Source organism: Cydia fagiglandana, chromosome 20 (assembly GCF_963556715.1).
Source record: "Cydia fagiglandana chromosome 20, ilCydFagi1.1, whole genome shotgun sequence".
NCBI classification, from domain to species: domain Eukaryota; kingdom Metazoa; phylum Arthropoda; class Insecta; order Lepidoptera; family Tortricidae; genus Cydia; species Cydia fagiglandana.
The window spans coordinates 7,633,298-7,655,077 of record NC_085951.1 but is presented as its reverse complement, the minus strand read 5'-3'; the positions used below and the strand labels follow the sequence as shown (position 1 = coordinate 7,655,077).

Below are 21,780 nucleotides of genomic sequence, written 5' to 3'. Positions count from 1 at the left end.
AGTAGAAAAATAAACAATACCATAATAACTCATGTAATCAATATAATCAGGTCAATTATCTAGAGAGACGCTAGAATTGTGTTGCGTCTTGTATTTTTTTGTGATTTAGAAAAGTTGTCGTGCTGTCCGTACTCACGCGATCTACAGTTTTGTGAGAATTTCACAACGTTCGATAGGCGTGGGTTGCCAGTGATAAAAATGGGCGAACATAAGCACAGGTACTTAGAGTCCAAGCTAACTTTGCACAGAACAAAGGAAAGGTGTGCCATAAGATTTCGATTTATTTATTTCATAATATTCCTTATAAACGGCATTGCTGCAGTTTGCACATCACTATGCTCAAATAGTCGAGTGATGTGCGCACTGTTGCAATGGAGTATTTATTTAGTTATTATTGTAGAAATACCTTAGATATAAGAATACTAACGTAGATAATAAGTTAGAGACCTATTTAAATATTATGTTAACTAACCACGTATTATGAATCTTTATTATTCGAAATAAATGATTATTGATTGATAATATGAAGTTACAATATAAATTATTGTACACTAATCTATACGAATTTATATTATGATCGTCAAGTAGGAAAATAACAATTGATTATTATACAAATGTCAAGCAATAAACAATTTTTAAACGTCATACAAGAAATTTTGTCATTAATGCCATACCATGCTCGGTCCGACTCTACACGTCTACATCGAAGTTTTATAATGTAAATGGATGATGATTCTTTACTTAGTCTATTCTCTTACCGAAAGTAAAGACTATTAGTGAAGCAAATGTCCTAAAATTTCGTACATTCCAAAACACAACAAGACCGGTAGAAATTAGGCTCCAGTACTAATTTCCGGGAAATAAGAGACAACTTTAGCGTTTCTGCGTGTTTATGAGTCGCATAAGGATGCTAAATACAATGCAATGCTACATGGAGCCTAATTTTAGGATTACAAATCGAAATAAATAATGAATGATTCGTTTTTTTCCTCCGTCTATGACGTTATCTCAGTTTGTAATTTAAATAGTAGTGTGTTTACTTGAAATAACACAAATTAAAATATTTTCATAGACAGTAATTTAATTTGTCCTTAGATCATCCCAATAGAGATGCACATAGGGATATAGAATTAAAACAAAACCCAGTTCAATGGGTATAAAATTACCAAATTACCATAACGATAAAATGTTAATTAGTTTCGTTAATTTTATAGTCGTCGAGGCGTAATAGTAGTTTATTAAAACTACTTAGGCCTAACGGCCTAATCGAGGTCAATTTTGCCGGTCATGGTGGAGAATATGCAATTCGAGATTAATGATTTACTCTCAGGTGCGTAAAATACCGTTAAACTTAATTAACCTATGATTTGGCGTAACATATATGTATAAGGTAAGAAAGATTGTAAGAAGAAGAATAATTAGAATATCAGGATAATTTTATATTTTGAATACTTTTACAATTTTCCCTTCAGTTTTACAGCTAAAAGCAATAATATAAACATAGGTTTATAGCACATCAAAACGAAGTGAAAATCGAATTTAATTGCACTGCATACAGCCAGTGTTATTCTCATAGCTACGAACTCGAGCTAACACATGATGTGATGAAACTTAACCTTAATAATAGCGAATGGTTATATGCATACCCCCATTATTCATAAAACTTCCTCAATTAGATCATTTATGATTCTTCGCTTCCTTGCAAATACAGAATATTAATACAAACGTTTAATTGCTAAATGAGGCTTGTAGCGCTTTATGAATAACGCCAGACGTGTGTTGTGGTAGTCGGGAGAGACACTCCTGACTTCGGGCAAACTCGGCTCAGCATTGCTCCTAGCAATTATTAGGGTTGACACAACTTGACGTAATAAGATAAGATTACTTGAGTTTTGACAACTCGAAATAATTAAAAGAGATAGTGTCATAAGTTAGAAAGGGATATCATGATTCGACCCTGAATCGCTGACATACTTCGGTTTTGTAGGAACTGTCCTTTCTGTACGGTAGTACAATACTTATTCTGTGGTTGTGGTAATGTCGCCTTATGCTCACGAGAGTTCTCTGTTCAATTTAAACTGAACTTTTATGTACCTATTAGTGGAACAGCCACTTTGAGTCAGAATTAGAATTACCCAAAGGTCACATAAAACTGGTACGACCGAGGACTCGACTCGCATTCGTAACACATGGGAATGTACCAGGAAGAGTTTGTACGCTAATGCCCTTATCGCGGTCAATGAACCCGCGATAACGTTACCTGTTTTCAGCCATTGAACCTATAAATTGTGTTTAAGATCTTATTGCGATGGAGAAAGGTGCCTAATTGGGTGAAAAAAAGGTGGCTTATTGTTGTCTAATTTAGCAGTCAGTGTTGCCAACTCAAATTTTGAAAAAATGCTAGACTAATGTCTAAATTATGCCAAAGTTTTTTGAAATACCTATTCATAAAAATGCCAAAATATCACTTGAAATTAGACACTTGAATTACAAAAAAAAAATTCAATTTTGTCGCCTATTTCTACTGACAAGATCTGCTTGACCAACTTTATATAGTCCGTCGACGTCCATCCGTCCACAAAAGTCAAAATTCATATGAAAATATGAACCACATAAGGCGATGGCGCATATTGTTGCTGCGAAGTTGGTGCAAACTTGGCTTTGACTAAATTATGCTAAAAAATATACCAGATGCTAAATGGAAAATGTTGGTGCCAAAGCAAGTGAAAATAAGCCAGATCTGGCATCATTTATGCCAAGGTGGCAATACTGTTAGCAGTGTTCATACTGTTCATAGTAAGTGCTAGGTGATAGAGATGGTTTGGGAGAAAGGGACCTGCTTCATTTTGTCTTATTTCGAAAGATGATTGGCGCGACAGTATCTCGGGGCGAGATAGACTAACCGTCCCTCTTTAATTAAGATAATTAGAAAAAGACGGGTAGTCTATCTCGTCGCGAGATAATGTCGCGACGATCATGTGTTAGGCCTACTGGTAGTTAGTTACTTCAAAAACAACCTACACAATTTCATAAAATTCTAAGCATTGGTAGCCGAGCTATCTAAACCGGGAGTTGTGTGTTCGAACTCTTACAGCACCTCATACCAAAAAGTTTATCGAATTTATACTTACTGGTCTAGGTTCAGGAGGCCTGTGCCCAACGGTGGGATATACCTAATTATGTAGTCTCATGATGTTCGAAAAGTGTCTGAATATTGAATTTAATTAACTATGTATTTACTTTTTTTTTTATGTATTAACTTATTTGTATTATTTCTGTTTCAGGTCTTTTTTAACAGTCGACAGGAGAGACGAAAATCACAATTCTGGTAAATATGGCTCTATCATGTTTTGCAAACAAACTGCCTATCTAACTTTCATAAACTTAAAACAAATCATAATTACGTAAAATTTACATCTTCATTGTTCATATTTAACTGTATAAATAAGAACAGTATATATTTATGAAAACAAACATTAAAAAAAGAAACAATGCCGTGATGGGTAATGATTGTAATGAATGAAAAAAAGTGCGTGACTTCATTGAATATACATACGTTATCTCATTGCTGTGGCAGAACATGGGAATGATATATCGTGTGACATATGCCAATGAGTTTTTATGTGTTAGAGAGAAAATAAACTTTTTATTATAAGAAAACAGCTTTTTTATAGCAGATACACTCAACCTAAAACCTAAAAGTAGGTCCAATAGTAAATAAAATATAATTTTCATCACACTCACTCAGTAAATGTGGAATTGCACGCAGGTTTAGCGGGAGTTATAGAAAAAGCGTTCTCCCTAGGGAGTTATGAAGTTTCTAGTGCCATAATTAACAGTTTTTTGTCTTTATACTTAATTTTTGTATCGCAAGTGTGATGAAAAACATTGTGTGTATTTAACTCGGGGCGTAATAATATTGCAAACTCGAGTCTATAAATCGCTCCGGCAAGCCGTCGCGATTTAACTTACTCTCGTTTGCAATATTCAACTTACGCCCCATGTTGCACAATGTACTATTAATATACCTAAGTAATAAAATATCACTACACCTTATAAAACAAAGTCCCCCGCCGCGTCTGTTTGTTTGTGTGTTTGTTCGCGATAAACTCAAAAACTATTGAACGATTTTCATGCAGTTTTCACCATTCAATAGAGTGATTCTTGAGGAAGGTTTAGGTGTATAATTTTTTAACCCGTGCGAAGCCGGGGCGGGGCGCTAGTTATTTATATATTGACAAGGCAAATCTGTTAGTGGAGACCGTGCGCTTTGGAGAAAACTTATACTTGATGACTTGAGATCCTGATGTAATATTTGTGGGACAAGTTTAGAAATTTGTAGGTACTTAGAAATTATTCTTGATTAATCATTAAAATGCATACAAAAATGAATCCTCCTTTTTATACTCTTTAAAACGCCACCTCTAGATGAAACTTCGAAAGCTCAGGAGGAAGTGACGTCACAGTCAACGGAAGTTATATCACTTTATAGACTGCATGAACACTGAATTATACGATACGACACGATAACGATGACTGGCCGTAATACAATGTAATTTATAACGCGCATTATATAAATATCGATAGCTAAATAATCACCCAATGTAAGTTGGAACGTGGTACTATAGAAAGTATAAAGGCTTAGGGGTATCAGTGTTCTGGTCATTGACAGTGATACCAAAGTTATTTGGTACGTGACGTATATCAAAGGTATGTAAGGAAGGGGTCTTTCGGTTTTGGTAGGTTGGTTTATGATCGATGAGATTGCGTGGAAAGCACACCGTAATGCTAAATTTATTATTATTACTCATATTTATATGGCAGTTATCAATTTCTTCGAAGCTAGCTTCTACCCGCGATTTTGCCTGCGTAGAATGATGATTTCCATGATAAAAACTATGATATTTCTTTCCTACCTACCAGTGGCGGCGCGTCAAACATATCCATAGGCAAGCCGGGGCTAATTTGGCTTACATATTTTCTTTACAACTCTGCTCAAACGTCCTAAAACAGGCAAGCCGGTGGGAATCGACTTTTATGGATGCGCCGCCACTGCTACCTACCTACTTAAAAGCAAGACAGTATGCATTTTTTTTATGAAACGCATTTACGATTTATGTAAACAAGTAGGTAATTACCAGTAATAAACTTTGCATCATTTCAGTATTAAGTACACAAGTGAAACGAAAGTGAATTATCACATCGATTTAATGAATAATGGTGAACCATACCTACATAATTTACGTCCTACTGAATTTGCATCGTTGGCATGTAAATTCAGTGAAGAAACTAACTCCTTATGAAAATCAAACTCTAATATCCGTATTAGTAAAAGGTATTTGCATCGAACACACGATAAAAACATAATAGTCGATTTACGTATGTTCGCATCCATGATATAAAGGTAATTAAGCGTTGTTCCGCTCGTTTCCGACTTTCATTTGAAGAACGGGTAAAAAGTGGCGGGTGTTTCTGCGTAAATGATTTATCTATACTTTATATGGTTGTTGGAGATTCACTTTTACAGATTGGTTCATAATGGACGATATAATACATTAATGGAATCGTCTTCGTTGGAAATGAAATGTTAAATTGGAATAGCATGAGACTGAATTGTGGCTCTTTCCTTGTTGATTGAGCAATAATAAGCCCCCCCCCCCCCCCACATCTAGCGTCTTTCGAGCGTCGGCGTCTATCTATGGCCGCTGCTCGACGCAACGTCGACGCAACGTTGACGCAACTGCGCAGCGACGTCATTTTCCATAGCGCTGACCACTTGACCAGACGCCGACGCTCGAAAAACGCTAGATGTGGGGGGCCCTAAGTACCTAGTTGTATGTTTATATACTTATTTTACTACTTATGCAATCGTGTTTTGAAACAATCAGCTTTGATAATCTTATATTGTTTATACATATCAAACTCATTTAGGCCTCCTTTATTTCTTACCGTAAACCGGGGATACTTTGATCAATTTTAGAGTTTGGCATCATTTTTTGACGATCCTAATATACTTAAAAATATGAAATAAAAATATAATAATCGGTTTTTTCTCTTCTTTCCGCCTGCCAAATAAAAAAATATTAGGACTTATAATTTTTTCAGAAAAAAATAAAAACCACGCGATCAAAGTTATATTGAGAATGGGGTTACTTTGAAACCACTTAGTTTTTTGCTGACAATCTAAAGTAGACCCGCTAAAAAGCACGTAAAAAATAAAAAAATAAAAATCGGTTAAGTACTTTTTAAGTTATTTATATTTTTAAGGTGTGGGGTTACTTTGATATCATACGAAAAAAATTAAGCGCTTATTTACTATAAATAACGTAGGAATTTAACTTATCATCGCACTTAGCAACAGATTTTTGAATTGCAAGGTTTTCCGTTTCAGTAAATTTGGTCTGTGCGGGTACCCGGGTTTTTGATAGGTTTTGTTACCTTTATACCTACTTATTGTATAAAGTTCTATAAAAAATATTGTGTGCTTTCGATGCGGCACGAATAGATTTTGTGCCAATGTTTGCGAATGCATCATTAAGTTGTTCTTCTTGGTATTTTTGTAGTCTTGTTACCCGATATATTTTTTTGTAATCTATGGCATTATTTCTATAAAAAAACAATGCATATTTATTTATTGTAGAATTAATGCCCTGGTGGGCTGGTGGCCTTACGCACGTATAATAAAACACCTAAAGCAAAGCCGCAGGATAAAATATAGCCAAATTCCACCCAGAAACTTAATTCCATACGACAACGGTATGGAAGAAACAGGTAAAAGAATATTTATAATCAGATAAGCAGTTCCAGAGATCAACTCCTAGATACAAATTTATAATTCTACAACCTCTAACTCTTCTACTGACTCAAACGATGCCTATTTATTACATTACTATTGAAAAAATACATAAAAAAATCGTAAGCTGCCAAAATAATTCTTTAATCTTTTGATCAATTTCACCACGTATAAATGATCAAAGACACCCCGACCCAGGGATTCCCCGGCTACGGGCGCATGTGGAAGTTGTCGAATTCAGGTATTTTTTTATAAACTCGCGAATTAACACTGATTAACGTAAGACACTATAAAATTACATGTATTAATTATTGACACAAATACAGTCAAAGTTTTTCAACCAATAAAATCAGGAAGAAAAGCGTACCCGCCATTAATTTTTTTTTTCTAGACGAAATAATAACATAACACTCGCATCCGCTTACTGCGCGGTGAAATAACTATCAGTGTTGCCAATAAAGAAAAAAATACTGCGAAATTTTTGTTCAACACGTTAAAATAAGGACTTTAGCAGCGGAGAGAAGTTGCTATCAAAGTCGACCCGCAAATCAAGGTTTACGGTATATATCAACAAATAATCAGAAATTTTATATTATCTTAAGGTAGGCCTGTGGATATTGTAAAAATCTTTTATATGGGCCGATTTTTATTATTTTGCCTAATTTCTTTTTCGTCCGATTTCAATAATATTTGGTGGACAGTTCCCTATTCTGTATAATATAAGCGCAATATCTGGTGTATTATGAAAATCTTGCACTTATTGGAATATTATTTATTTAATAACATTTTAAAACAGTAAAAACACTAAAACTTATAAATAAAAATTTGCCCTAAGACGTAGCCGCTCGGTAGGGTGCCCAGAAGGCTGGCCGCATTGCCCCGCTGGATGGCAATGCTGATCCGTTGGGCAGAATATTGGCCAGCCCTCTGGTTACCAGAAGCCTCTATGAGGCGCTTTGACATCTCATAGAGGTGATACGCGCTAGGTCCTCACGGCCCCAAGGTTTCCACTCGAAACGCCGCAAATATGTAGCTACCTACTACTATATTTGGATCCTATCTTTTTACGTCTCAAATCATACTGAGATTAATAAGTGATTGAAAAAATCTTTTATACAATAGTTAATTGACGTATACTTGCATACTAGGAGAGGTACTTATTATGTGTCTAAATTATATGCATGTTTGTGGCTCACTCTTACTAACACAGAAAAGGCGTGCCACAATGCTTTATTGCTATGAATGGTTCACATTATACCAGAATGCGGACGGAAGGCTGTTTCTTCTGACGCCTATTGGAAATTATGCTAATCGTGTGCGGCCTGATCTATTTCCAGTGTCTATGCATGGTAATTCCTTATTGGGCTTAGATTACTAATACAATACTAGGTTTTTTACGTTGCTGAAAGATTTCCTAATAGTAATGTTTTAATTAGCTGGAGAGCAATGCCGTTTAGTAAAATGACTGGTAGAGAATGCCTTCTGGCATTAAGTTCGCCTTTTGTACAATTTTTACTGTGCATTAAAGTTTAAATTTATAAATAAATATTTACGTTTGCAGATGTCAATGCAATCATTGCGTTGGCAACGATATTAGCTCTAGTTTTATTCTTTCTTTTTTAATTAGGGGTCAAAAATCCCGCTATAATTGATTACCATATCATTATACCGGGTCACCTACAGACCAAGAAAAAATGACAATTTCACATTATAGCCATGCAGTCTTTAACTCGAAGTGGCGATTACTTCACCGACAAGAGCATGAAGAGCAAAGCTCTTAAGTTATGATGATGATGAGACTTAATTTATGTCGTGATTTTCTCAGTAGAATTTGGTCGCATTATCCATAATTTTATGATTAGCTTTTAGTTCATACTACTTTATCTCTGTCACCATCACGCTGACAATTGTCGGCGACATATGTGGGACAATTCGACACTTGTCAAGTGATATAATAGGTGACAAGTTAGAAAAGTTCTTACACTTGTCGCGTACAATTTTTTTGTGAAACAGGTTATTTTTATAAGTTGATATGACGGTAATTCTTGACTTGAGATGAGAGCTACCGACGATGAAATTACATCTAATATACCGACGGCGTAATCTCTAACCAAATATCTGCTCTGCGCACCCAACATGAACCAGAGCACGAACGCGGTGACAGAAAAACCCGGGTTACGGACCCGTTACGTCGCCACCGTTACCTTCGTAACGGTTACGTAACACGGTACAACCTTCGATAATTATGCATGCCACTGGATTTGCACTATGACTGCTAGTACGCTCCCGACGCTCCCGTTACGTTCACAAACACACACACATGCACAGGACGTCAAAGCTAGTTAGCGGTAAATAGATAATAGTCATTATTTGACTCATACAAACAAGAATAGAAAAACAAACAGATAATTTAGACACAAGAACAGCATTTGTTTTTTAAGCGGTGACTTTTATGGATGAATCCTTTTATTTAAAAGTAAATTATTAAAAAGAGAAACTGTATCTAAGCGTGCCAATTATAATGTAAATTGTAAATTCCTTTGGTTTTCTAATAAGGAAAAATATTGTTGCGAATTTAAGGAAACTAGACCTAATCGCAACAAAGCCTTAGTATTCTCTCGACGTTGGAAGAAGTTCAGATGCGAGTAAAATTTTTACTTTCGAAACAAGTCGCGTCTTCGCCTATATGGATTTTTCCTCTACTTAAAATAAATTATTTCACACCGTACACGGAATAAAGCACCAGATAATAATTAGAAAAACATACGCAGCAGTTATTTTTAAGCACTATTTCTATTTAATATATCGGATTGAAATATAAAAAGTAAGTGAGTTGACTGTGACGTCACTACATTCGTTTTCATATAAATTCCATATTAGCAAATCGTTTTGACAGTTCTAAAAAAGAAGCTGATTTTACTAGTAGGAAAGTAGCCAATTCTGGATAAGGCGACTGTCAACTTTTCCAACAACAATGTGCCTAATTTGACAACTGTGGCTCGACGGCGGCGGTCACTGACGTGCCATACTTGTCACTGTTCATTACCCTCGCGGTTTGTGCGATCGTCGAGTTACGCATTGCGATCGACAGGCATTTATTATTGCGCACTGACAATTAGCCTCATGCGTGACTTTAAAAAAAATTAGGTACCTAGGTATATCGTTTGAACACCGGAAAAGGTAAAAATACTTTCATAAACATTCCCATCATATTATTTAAAAAAAATGAAAAAGTTGAAACTTGAAACGCTCATAGCGCGAATTCGACAGAACTGATGACTCTTTTAAATAGTGATCAAGAATTCAAAAAAAATGCTGTCGATACCAATCCCATGGTTAGATGAATCCAGCCTTTTTAGGCTGTGGAATCTTAAGTTATACATACTTACGCAAAACCTGAAAACAAGATTCTCCGATTTGAACTCACGGCCTCTAATTTGAAACATTGTTGTTAATAAGAAATCACAGACTATTCTACCATAAAGATATGGCTTACTTTATTAGACTTTACAAATATTATAACAATGCAACACAAAGAGCCATAACGAAATAAAAGCGAGATTGAGGCCATCGGGCGCGTGTGTAGTTCTCAGTCACAAGCTTTGTACGGTCAGTCTGTGAACCATGGCCTTGCTATTAAAGACATGCTGCCGTATTCGAACTTCAAGATATTCACAAGAGACGACGTAAGTAGTGTAAGTACTAGATCCATTCTAGATACGTTATTGTTTAGATATCAACTAGTTCTCTTTTACAGCGCAATTCGGGCAACCAATGTCACTTTTACGTTAGATTAAGATATCTATTAGATGTGAATTGGATCTCTAAGTCATATCCTGTGGAAATCGTTCAAGAGTATATCCAGAATCGAACAAATGTCAGGTTAGATCTTAAACATATCGTTATCGTATCTTGGTGATGTCTAAAAGATATCTAATATGTCTATTTCAAAATCCGAATCGGGCCCATACTTTACTTGAAAAGTCAAACAGATACAAATATCTGTGCGAGTAAGCTCGTGACTGGACTGATGTGAACTTGATTGAAACAATTGTGGCCGTTATACTCTTGTTTGATGTTAACCTCTTACTGCAAGTAATAAAAAATATGTGTTTAAATTTGAACTTTAATAGCTGGCAATAGAGTTGAATACCATATCCACCGGCTTCGTATGCGGTAAAGGGGTTAAAAATCTTGCCTGATCTGTGTTTTAGCAAGGACACGGTGTTAAGAAAACTTTTGTTAATTCAGAGCTGTCAAATACAGCCTAAAAAATATTTTTTTAAGGTAACTAAGTCCTCATACATTGTTGACAATATAGGTCCTTTTCACATTTATAATTGGTAACGCTCGCAATTTCTAGTTACTGATCCATCGATTTTTCCGATCATAAAGGCATAGAAGAGGAAAGCTAAGACAGAGATGCTAAACACACACATTCAGGTCACCATAGCGACCTGGAAGAACCATGAAACAAAGGGTAACTAAACAAAACAACTGTGTAAAAACGCGTGACCCTTTAAGTGTCACCGTAAACAGTTCCACTAATAATCAGTGACACGTAAGTAACGTTCCACTAATGATCAGAGGGCCTACCGCGAACCACGTTCGACGTGTTGCCTCTCTGTCGCACTTGTAGATTCGTACGTAAGTGTGACAGGGAGGCAACACGTCGAACGTGGTTCGCGGTAAGCCCTCTGTGACATGTAGTCGTAAGTTACGCACGGTACAGTGACCGTTAGCGCCGTTACAACACTTACAACAGCGTCAGAACAATGAAATTACCCGTAAGCACGATTAGACACTAAACTGGGGCTTGCAACTAACTTTACTGCCTTAGTTCAGGGGTCTCCAATTTTTTTCCCGAGGGCCATATTGCGCCTAACAGGCCTATTCGGATTTCGAGATAATCACAAGATCTAGAGACGATTTAGATATCAACTAGATCTACATTAGATATCGACTAGATGTGACTTGGATATCTAAATCTAAGTCATAACTGGTCGAAATCGTTCAAGAGGACCTTCAGAATCGCGGAAACGTCAAATTTGACATATCTTTCTTACAAATATCTTTAAATTATCCATATCGTAACTTGTTGAAGTCTAGTAGAAATCTAATTCATTTTCCGAATTGAGCCGTCAGAATGTTCTCACGGGCCACCGTCGGCGCCGAGAGATGGGGGGGGTGTATCTGGTTGCTGCTGTTAGGGCTGAACACCTGGAGCCTGGCTCCCGCGGGCCGGATTGGAAAGCTGTCGGCGGACCGGATTGGAACGCTTCGCGGGCCGGAATTGGCCCGCGGGCCGGGGTTTGGAGAGCCCTGCCTTAGTTGCTTAATGACTGAATAGGTGCATGTTTAAATGTTTTGGTAATCTTGGGAATTTTCTGTATGACGCAATTTTAATCTCAACATGTTTCGAATACAGTGGATGACAATGCAAACTCTTTTTTCGAAATCCGCAACTCACTCCATGATTTTGTTATTTATTTGCGTCGCTACATCACTTTCTTTTGACATATTGGGGAATGAGATAAGCAGATAATTATTTCATTGCGGAAAGTCGCAGCCATCTTGATAACACTGCTTTTGAGAAATTTCCAAAAAAGGCCTTGTGGCTTACAATGAAGAAAAACTATACCTTATAGTTTCTTTTTTTCCTATTTGTATTATATACCTTCAGTTGAAAGGTCAAAACAAAATAATTTAATTCACAGATAAAGACCCAAATATTTAGGAATGCATATTACTTATAGGCCTATTGTCTAATTCTTCCTCTATCAAAGTACATAAATCATGATTATTTGTATTCATACCTCTACGCTTTAGTTGTATTTTTTCCCATAGTTACAATGCAATTGCCCTTAATTACCTTACGTAACGTATTTACGACATTTACGTAGTAGTGACAGATATATACCCTTACGATCTTCTATTATGTTCGACCAACAGGTGTGTCATCTCATTTGAAGCTTTCCCTTGACTTTACCTTTTAACCAAGCTGTGCACTTCACGTCCAATAAACCAATATTTACGATCCATCAAACATGACGTATTATTACTGCCTTCTCACTCTCTCCGTGACAATAACTGTTACGAAATGCCCACTATCCGTAATCAATTCCATGACAATTAATCATCTAATAGTACAATTATTCCGTGACATTCAATTCAGATACTACAAACGACCTTAGTAAGTAACCGATACAATTGAATTTAATTATCGAACAGGCACCAGAGACAGGTGAATAAAGAGATTAACAATCTCCGAATAGCATTCCTCATAATGATTGTAGATACATTGCCATTAGCAGAGGATAGTAAATTTATCAAGAATATATATCCGCTCAACGCTGCGTACCTCGTTATTATTGTAAGTAGGTGTTCTAGATTTTCTCTGGCATTTATGGTTTGTGCGTGTTTAAGTTGTCACTCAGGTACCTGTAGAACTTTAAAACGTAAAATTGAACTTGTCGAAAAGCTGCCACAATACTCACAACTACAAAATTATAGTGAAATCATAATTAAGGCGAAGTTTTTATTTAATAGCACCTAATACTAGACCAGACACCTCAAACCCACACATTCTAAATGGCGACATAATTCAAATTTGTTAACGCTCTCACAAAGTAAGCAGATGTCACAGTGTCTTATTAATTCTTGACCTGTATACTACCTGTCTTTATAAATTAATTGTCTCTAAAGTTACCAACAGTAAGGTATTGTTGACTGTTACCTCATTCGTCTCAGTGAAAGTTTGTACTTTTGGCCGTCAATTAATAACAATACATAGGGCTCTGTTTCGAAAGGTAATGTGTTTTTTATTTAGATTAAAGTCAACTGTCTTGATTAGCTGTGCCAGAGACAATAAAATGTCTACTTAATTCTCTTTAGCTGTGCCATTGTTTCTTAACTTTCGGCGTTACGGTTGATTTGATTGCCATTCTTTCTTTTTTAATGTTGATGTCGAATTCTAAGCATCCATTTCTAATTTCGCTTTTATATTTTATACGATCTTATTTAATTTATTCAGACTGGTGTTCGAGTTAATAAACATCCGAGAAAGGCATTTATTTAATTCGACTCATTAATAAAAAAAACCGGGCAAGTGCGAGTCGGACTCGCGCACGAAGGGTTCCGTACCATAATGCAAAAAAAAAAACAAAAAAAAGCAAAAAAAAAACGGTCATCCATCCAAGTACTGACCACACCCGACGTTGCTTAACTTTGGTCAAAAATCACGTTTGTTGTATGGGAGCCCCATTTAAATCTTTATTTTATTCTGTTTTTAGTATTTGTTGTTATAGCGGCAACAGAAATACATCATCTGTGAAAATTTCAACTGTCTAGCTATCACGGTTCGTGAGATACAGCCTGGTGACAGACGGACGGACGGACGGACGGACGGACGGACGGACAGCGAAGTCTTAGTAATAGGGTCCCGTTTTACTCTTTGGGTACGGAACCCTAAAAACTACTATCAGTAGGTTGTGACATCACATCGATCTAGTCAGAGGGAGAAACAGTATTAATCAAAAATATAGGTACATCAACTAGTAAAAAGCTTAACCCGAATACTTGTTTTTGTATACAAGCTTCTCCTTTGTGGAAGTCGTTTATATGGAGCATATTATGACACCCAGAACATAATTTCAATTGAAACACAAAACACAAGTAACAAGAATACAAACATACACGCACACACTCCTAAAATCATCACTCTTTTTAGCATTTCTATAATCCGTAGTACCCATAAGCCAAGCCTTATTAGCTTACTGTGGGACTAGGTCGATCTGTGTAAAAATTGTCGTATACTTAATATTTATCTATAATCGGACCAAGTTTCTGCAAATACTAACATAGTAACAGAGTGTAGTAGTGTCACCGTAAATGTCAATCAATTCTCTATGCTTACTTACAGCGATTAATTCTTATTTTATTTTATTTTCTTTATTGGAGAAACTACAAAAGTACATAGTCTTCTTCATTTGGTTAGCTTAGTTAATAGTAGGACCACAGAATAACTAATAGTACTACCGGTAGGACTATAATATCAGTAGGCTAAAATACATACACTTAGATGTATTATATACAAGTATTTACTATCGATCGCGCTATTTGTGCTACTTTGTTATGTTCGTTGATGCAATGGTGAATACTACTCACTATACGAGTAGACGTGACCTTTCTCAGAACAATGTGAGGATGTTGGCGATTAAAAGATTTCCGTGAACATGCACACTTCCGACAAAATCCTCATTTTATTTACATTAAGTACATCCCTTTACTTTTTTATGGTACTACGTACTAGCTCGAGGTACGTGTCGTGGTACTTCAAATGATAAACAAAAAGTGTACATTCAGTAACAATGCGATCAAGCGACCTATGTTCTTTTAACAACGGAGTTGTGTGCAGATTCATTGTGAACAGTCACTTGTATAGCTAAGTACTGCTGTACCGACGTAAGTCCTAAGTTAACCCAAATGGTCGCACTGTGCGGTTTCAAAGGAAATACCTTCCGCAATTGCTGCAGCCCGGCTCTTGAATAATCTATGCTGAGATTATCACAAGAAACTGCAGTATGGTGATCTTCAAAAATAGCTGCAAATTTCATGGACACATTTTGTACAAAACTTTGTTCACGGAACACTTATGGGATTACTTCGGTCTTGCAAATTATCATTGTATATTTGTTATTCATTCATAAAGTGGCCATCCAATTTTGCGGCCAGGTGTACACTAGATGTATAGATTTTTTAAAGTGTCATCAACTTCCATATCTATACGAGTAGATATGTAGTTGAAAGATTCCATATGACGCAGTAAACGCTTACCACGAGGCATATTAGCTTATTTGTCACCGACGAGGCATAAAGTTTTTGCCTCCTTGACACGCAGTTCCTTCCTAACAACAATTAGACAAAAACTGACACTGCTAATCGCGAATTGTCTTCACATATAAACCTTACAATTATGACGCAAGAAAACACACAATGACATGTTGTTGTACATATACATTGCTTATCATAGATTTGCATATAATGGATGGGTACATCCTTAATTTGCGTTCGCATTGCCGGTTTTTTTAGGTACAGTAGGCGAAAGATATTCATACAGGAGAGATGACGATAAGACTAATTATACATAGTGAAAATGTATGAGCTGCCTATGCAATACGCTGTGATATATGGAGGGGCAACTATACGAAGTGTACAACTACCTACGTATGGGACCTACATAGAAACCTGTACTTAGTATTGTGAAATCTGGCCATTAATTTATTGATGGTCTTGAGGAAAGTTCTATTATGTTTATATAGAGATAAAACACTGATAATGTTATGCGAAAAACAGACGCCATTAAATAACTTAATTCTGTATTTTAGAACGTCAAACTTAACTTCGCATAAATACGTATGTCAATGCAAAACTTATAATATGTAAATATAAGTACTATTGGAATAGATAACTTTCACGTCTTATCCAATTTTCTGCAATCATTTAAATATATGTATTTTGTTTCGAGTGCAGTCTCGAACCAAAATACTTACCTACATATTTCTAGGAACCAATTTTTGTTTTTAGCCTACTCAAGTTAACTTTATGGTTGAGGTTGTTACCTAGATGCTTACTAATGAATTATTAGTTTTACGTTAGTAAACAGTTTCTTTAAAAGTAAGTAACGTTAAGCATTCCTTACCAGCTCACCTATTTTATGAATGAGCGACCGCTCGGCGAACATTTTTCGGATTTTATGCGAACAGCATCCTTGTCAACTTTAACCTTATAGGGCTGTGGCGGCTGCTGGTATGTAGGCGATCGATATAGTACAGTCATTATATCCAAAAAACCGACCCTACCCGTGAATAATTAGTTCTTGGATTTTTTTTTCGTAGGTCCCTCGGGGAGGTCACTGGGAGTGTAAATTCAAAAAGTAGGCTTAATCAGGCTCCTGCGTATATTCGAAAAATGGTTTTTTTCCAAAGAAACGGTTTTTCTTCAATAACTCGGCCATTTTTGATTTTACAGTAAAACCGTAAGGACAAAAACTGTAGGAAATTTGATTCTCTACAAGTTAGTCCAGTCATTATATCCAAAAAACCGACCCTTCCCATGAATAATCAGTTCTTGGATTTTTTTTTCGTACGTCCCTCGGGGGAATCACTGGGAGTGTAAATTCAAAAAGTAGACTGAATCAGGGTCCTGTGTATATTCGAAAAACGGTTTTTCTTGAATAACTCGGTCATTTTTGATTTTACAGTAAATCCGTGAGGACAAAAATTGTTCAGAATTTGATTCTCTACAACTTCGTTTCCCTTCATTTATGCCGTAAAGCGTGGAACATAGGAGATAATGATAATATTTTGAATTTGTCGCGTTTTTCAGGTTTAATTTCTAAAATATCGATTTTGGGGGAAAGAAGGTGGGAACCAAAATTGTTCAGAATTTGATTCTCTACAAGTTTAGTCCTCTTCATTTATGTCGTAAAGTTGATAAGAGAGAGAAGAGAGAAAATAAACGAGATGTTGAAAATATTTTGAATTTGTCGCTTTTTTCAAATTTTATTTCCAAACTATCGATCCTAGAAGAAAAATTGTGAGGACCAAACTTGTAGAGAATCAAATTTTCTAAAATTTTTGTGCTCACGGTTTTACTGTAAAATCAAAAATGACCGAGTTATTCAAGAAAAACCGTTTTTGGAATATACACAGGACCCTGATTCAGTCTACTTTTTGAATTTACACTCCCAGTGATTCCCCCGAGGGACGTACAAAAAAAAATCCAAGAACTGATTATTCACGGGAAGGGTCGGTTTTTTGGATATAATGACTGGACTAACTTGTAGAGAATCAAATTTCCTACAATTTTTGTCCTTACGGTTTTACTGTAAAATCAAAAATGGCCGAGTTATTGAAGAAAAACCGTTTTTTTTGGAAAAAAACCATTTTTTGAATATACGCAGGAGCCTGATTAAGCCTACTTTTTGAATTTACACTCCCAGTGACCCCCCCGAGGGACCTACGAAAAAAAAATCCAAGAACTAATTATTCACGGGTCAAAATCTATAATGACTGTACTAATAGGGCTGTACAGTAAACTGTTTAGTTGTCGCGTTTGATAAATATGGCTTCTCGAGTACACATTTTATAGTTTGGAAGAGTTCTTAAATGTTAAATTACAAATTAACGAACTTCTTCTTAATCGCTCCCCCATTGCTGAGGACCGTGACTCCACTTGCGCTTTATAAATTGCCTCCAACTGTTTCGGTCTGATGCTTGATGGAGGGCGGTGGTAACAGGTAGCTCCAGCTGTTCGGAGATCTGGTCCGACCATCTCTTTGGACTTCGTCCTCTAGGTCTTTTACCCTCGACCTTTCCCGTCACCACTAGTTTTTCTAAATTGTTGGCCCCTTTTCGTCCGATATGGCCAAAGTAACGAACGAAATTAACGAACAGTTAATCAAATTTATTTTTACCTTTATTTAAATTTAGTAAATTGTAAATTATTTTATATACACAATTGACATGTAATATTATTAATATTATAATTAAAATGAATATGAATATGCTGTCGTTCAATTTGTAGTAAGTAAATAAGTAAACAAGCTTGTGATAAAAACATATAAGGAAGACGTTGATTTAGTACCTTATTAATCTTCTAATTACATAGGTAATTTATCTTAAATTCACTGCCCCCGACGCACATATGCGTTCACCGTCATAGAAGTTTGTTCCTAAGCCATGCCCCCTGGCAGTGAAATGCGATAATAGTGCTGAGGCAGTCTAAATTGTCTATGAAATATACCTATTGATTTAAAATGTGGAGGTTAATAAACTTCCATACATTTAAAATGCATTTGTGTACAAAATAGACATGGATAAAAAAATCCTATAAGGGTTCCGTTATTTCCTTTTGATGTACGGAGCTCTAAAAAACGAATATTTTTTTATTGTCATCATCATCATCATACACTAACACCTATATTCACTAGAAATGCTGTGCATCATGAAAATCGTCACTTTAAACTATTACACGCTTACAATAAGTCAGGTTTAGACTTGAAATTGTCGAGTCACACAGAATCGTATGCCATCCCTAGTAGACCAAGTATTGCAACGCGATGTCCGTTCGTTTGACCGGTTTTTTACCTCACAGGTTACGGCTCGGCCACGACATCGAGCGACTTGCGTCGGCGGGAGCGATAACCATAGGTTGGAGCGTGACACAGCGATCGGACCTTTCGCTCCAACCTATGGTTATCGCTCCCGCCGTCGCAAGTCGCTCGATGTCGTGGCCGAGCCGTTAGGCTGGTGCGGCGTGCGGCTATGCGTTTTTGCGGGCACATAACTTTGCGAAGAGCTAAGCTTGGTGGAGTTTGTTCTCAAGCTACTCTACTTGTAGATGTGTTAAAAGTATATCAGCATAACTAACAGCTTATATAAATTGCACTGGTTGAGTCCATCACTCATATACATCAGGAAGGGTTCATTTCTCATTATAGATAAGGTTTTATATTCGTCCCCACTCTAGTCTGGTGTGGATTCAGGATTGAGGACTTTACATGCACCAGAACATGAAAATAATATTCGCAAAATAATACTTTTTTACTAAAATTTATACAAACTTTGTTTATCGTGCATTATTACACGACTGCCCAAACAAAAAGAGTGTATTGTTTTCAGCGTTCATGTTTGTATGTATTTTTTATGTGTTTTATTTGCACATTCATTTATATCCTCTTATATGTAACAAAAACCTTTTTTGTTAGTTAAAAAATAATATTGAACACTTACCAACTTTTGCCAGAAGATCAGCTAAAAATAATAATGTACTTACCTTAATAGCCACCTGGTTATTAAGTAAAGTAAACTTTTATTTGACAAAAGTTTTGCTCTCAAACAATTACGCTACTAAATTGTCTTAAAAGTGTTGCATTCGATTGTTTTTACGTTTCACGTTCAAGTTCGCGACGATATTTGGCAATTTTATTTGTTGTTCGAGTCTCAGGGCTCGATTCGGATTTTGAAATAGATATCTATTAGATATCTTTTAGACATCACCAAGATACGATAACGGTTCTAACTTGTCAAATTTGACATTTGCGCGATTCTGAAGATACTCTTGAACGATTTCCACAGGATATGACTTAGAGATCCAATTCACATCTAATAGATTTATCTTACTCTATCTAACGTAAAAGTGACATTGGTTGCCCGAATTACGCTGCAAAAGAGAACTAGTTGATATCTAAACTATAACGTATCTAGAATGGATCTAGTACGTGTCGTCTCTTGTGAATATCTTGAAGTTCGAATACGGCAGTCAGTCTCAGTTGAACGCGGGGCAATAACACCTTAATATCGGAGGTCGGTCGTTGCTTTTTACATCCTTTCCGTTATCTCGTATTATTTTAGTACCTGCGTGTAAAAGAACTTTTACAATAATAATAAATGTAGGCATGTGTTTGTTATTGTTTTAGCTTGATACTTCTTGGGTACAATGTTATGCCAAAAAAGTACGAATCAACTGTGTTCACACCGTAAACGGTAAATACTTAGATACTTATTTAAAAAAATAATTTTATTTAGAATTATCATCTGCCTTGGCCCCACTGTTATTACTGTATGTATTTAGAACTCCTAAAAATGAATATATAGAGCTTGTAAAAAGGGTACCTACACGAGCTTCTTTAATTTTGATTGTAAATATTACTGTGATGGTTTGTTTTTGATTGTATTCTTTCTCGACGGTCTATCATAAGTAGTGTACCATTTTTTACCACATACCATCTACCCTCCGTTCCACTTAATACACCAATATGGCCGACCCTCATGACTTATAATTGGACCGTTTAAACCGCGGTATTTAGCCAAGCCTAACCTCACCAGTAATTGCATCTGGTCACCATCAGAAAAAACCCAATGGCCTGAATAGCGGAACTAATCCACATGCCACCTAATAGCACTAACTGTAATAATTTAATCTGTTGCAATATGTGACGTTCCATGGCAAAAGGTCCCTTATAGCGGCTGGCGCTTACGTCGCATAGCGCCGCAATAATATTGGAGCGACGTTAATAATAACGTTAGCGCCAACCGCCATAAGGTACCTTTACCCGTAGGACGTCACATATATTTTTGTAACGAGATTTGCAAGGATGATGGATTGGGTGTTTCATAAATTCGGAAGTACGGGGCGTGTCAGCGCTGAGATTTGTGAACTGTGGTACCGTTGTCATTATTTTTTTAGTTTAATATATGTAATTTGTATAGCAATTTGGGTTACCTGGTATTGTGTAGGACACGTATGCGTGCATTAAGTGAGCATTGAACATACACATTATAGAATTACTGAATACTTATAGTAACGTGTCGCTGTCATACATAGTTTCAACAGGTCCATACAAATAATTTAAATACACAGTTGATAAAAACGGGTTCTCTTGTTTCCCAATTTATAAATGATTTAAATATTGTAATACAGTATTTCATATGTACTTATGTTAATTAAAACAACCATAAAATGTGGCAATAGGCCCTGCATTTAGCAACCCTGCGTCCTCGTTAGCTCAGCTACTAAACCTATAAATCGAACTAAGATCGCGGTCACGATTTGCACCATCCCATTCTTCATGAATAAATTATTACAAGTCTATTGGAAATTCTATTGCCCACATTCCTCCGCGTGCCGGCGATTTTAACAATTTCAACCAAGGTTGACCAAATGAAGCAAGAGTCGCGTGTGAAAATTAGTAATCGCCATAACAAACGCAAGTGTGTCCACTGCCCTTATTTTAGTTGCGCAAAATATAAACATTTGTCAACCGTGTAGTGCTTTCGAAGTGGAATATTAATTTATAGATACGACGACGTTGAATTCTGAGTGGGCATTATGTGCAGTAGGTAGCATGTTGAATAAAACATGGATAGGTTTATAACAATTTCTTATGTGTACAGTCTACGTATTACTTCATCTTCCGGCATTAG

The 21,780-nt window shown here is 36.2% G+C and overlaps 1 protein-coding gene across 4 annotated transcripts in view; it reads left to right on the top strand.

Annotated features, from left to right (window-relative positions):
* The first annotated feature begins 3,261 nt into the window (after positions 1-3,261).
* The window catches only part of LOC134674626 (zinc finger CCCH domain-containing protein 13), a 48,004-nt gene continuing 29,485 nt past the window's right edge, over positions 3,262-21,780 (top strand). For all 4 annotated transcript variants that reach the window (XM_063532747.1, XM_063532746.1, XM_063532745.1 and 1 more), the window contains exon 1: positions 3,262-3,328. The gene's annotated coding sequence lies outside the window, so the exon portion shown is untranslated. The remainder of the gene's footprint in view (positions 3,329-21,780) is intronic.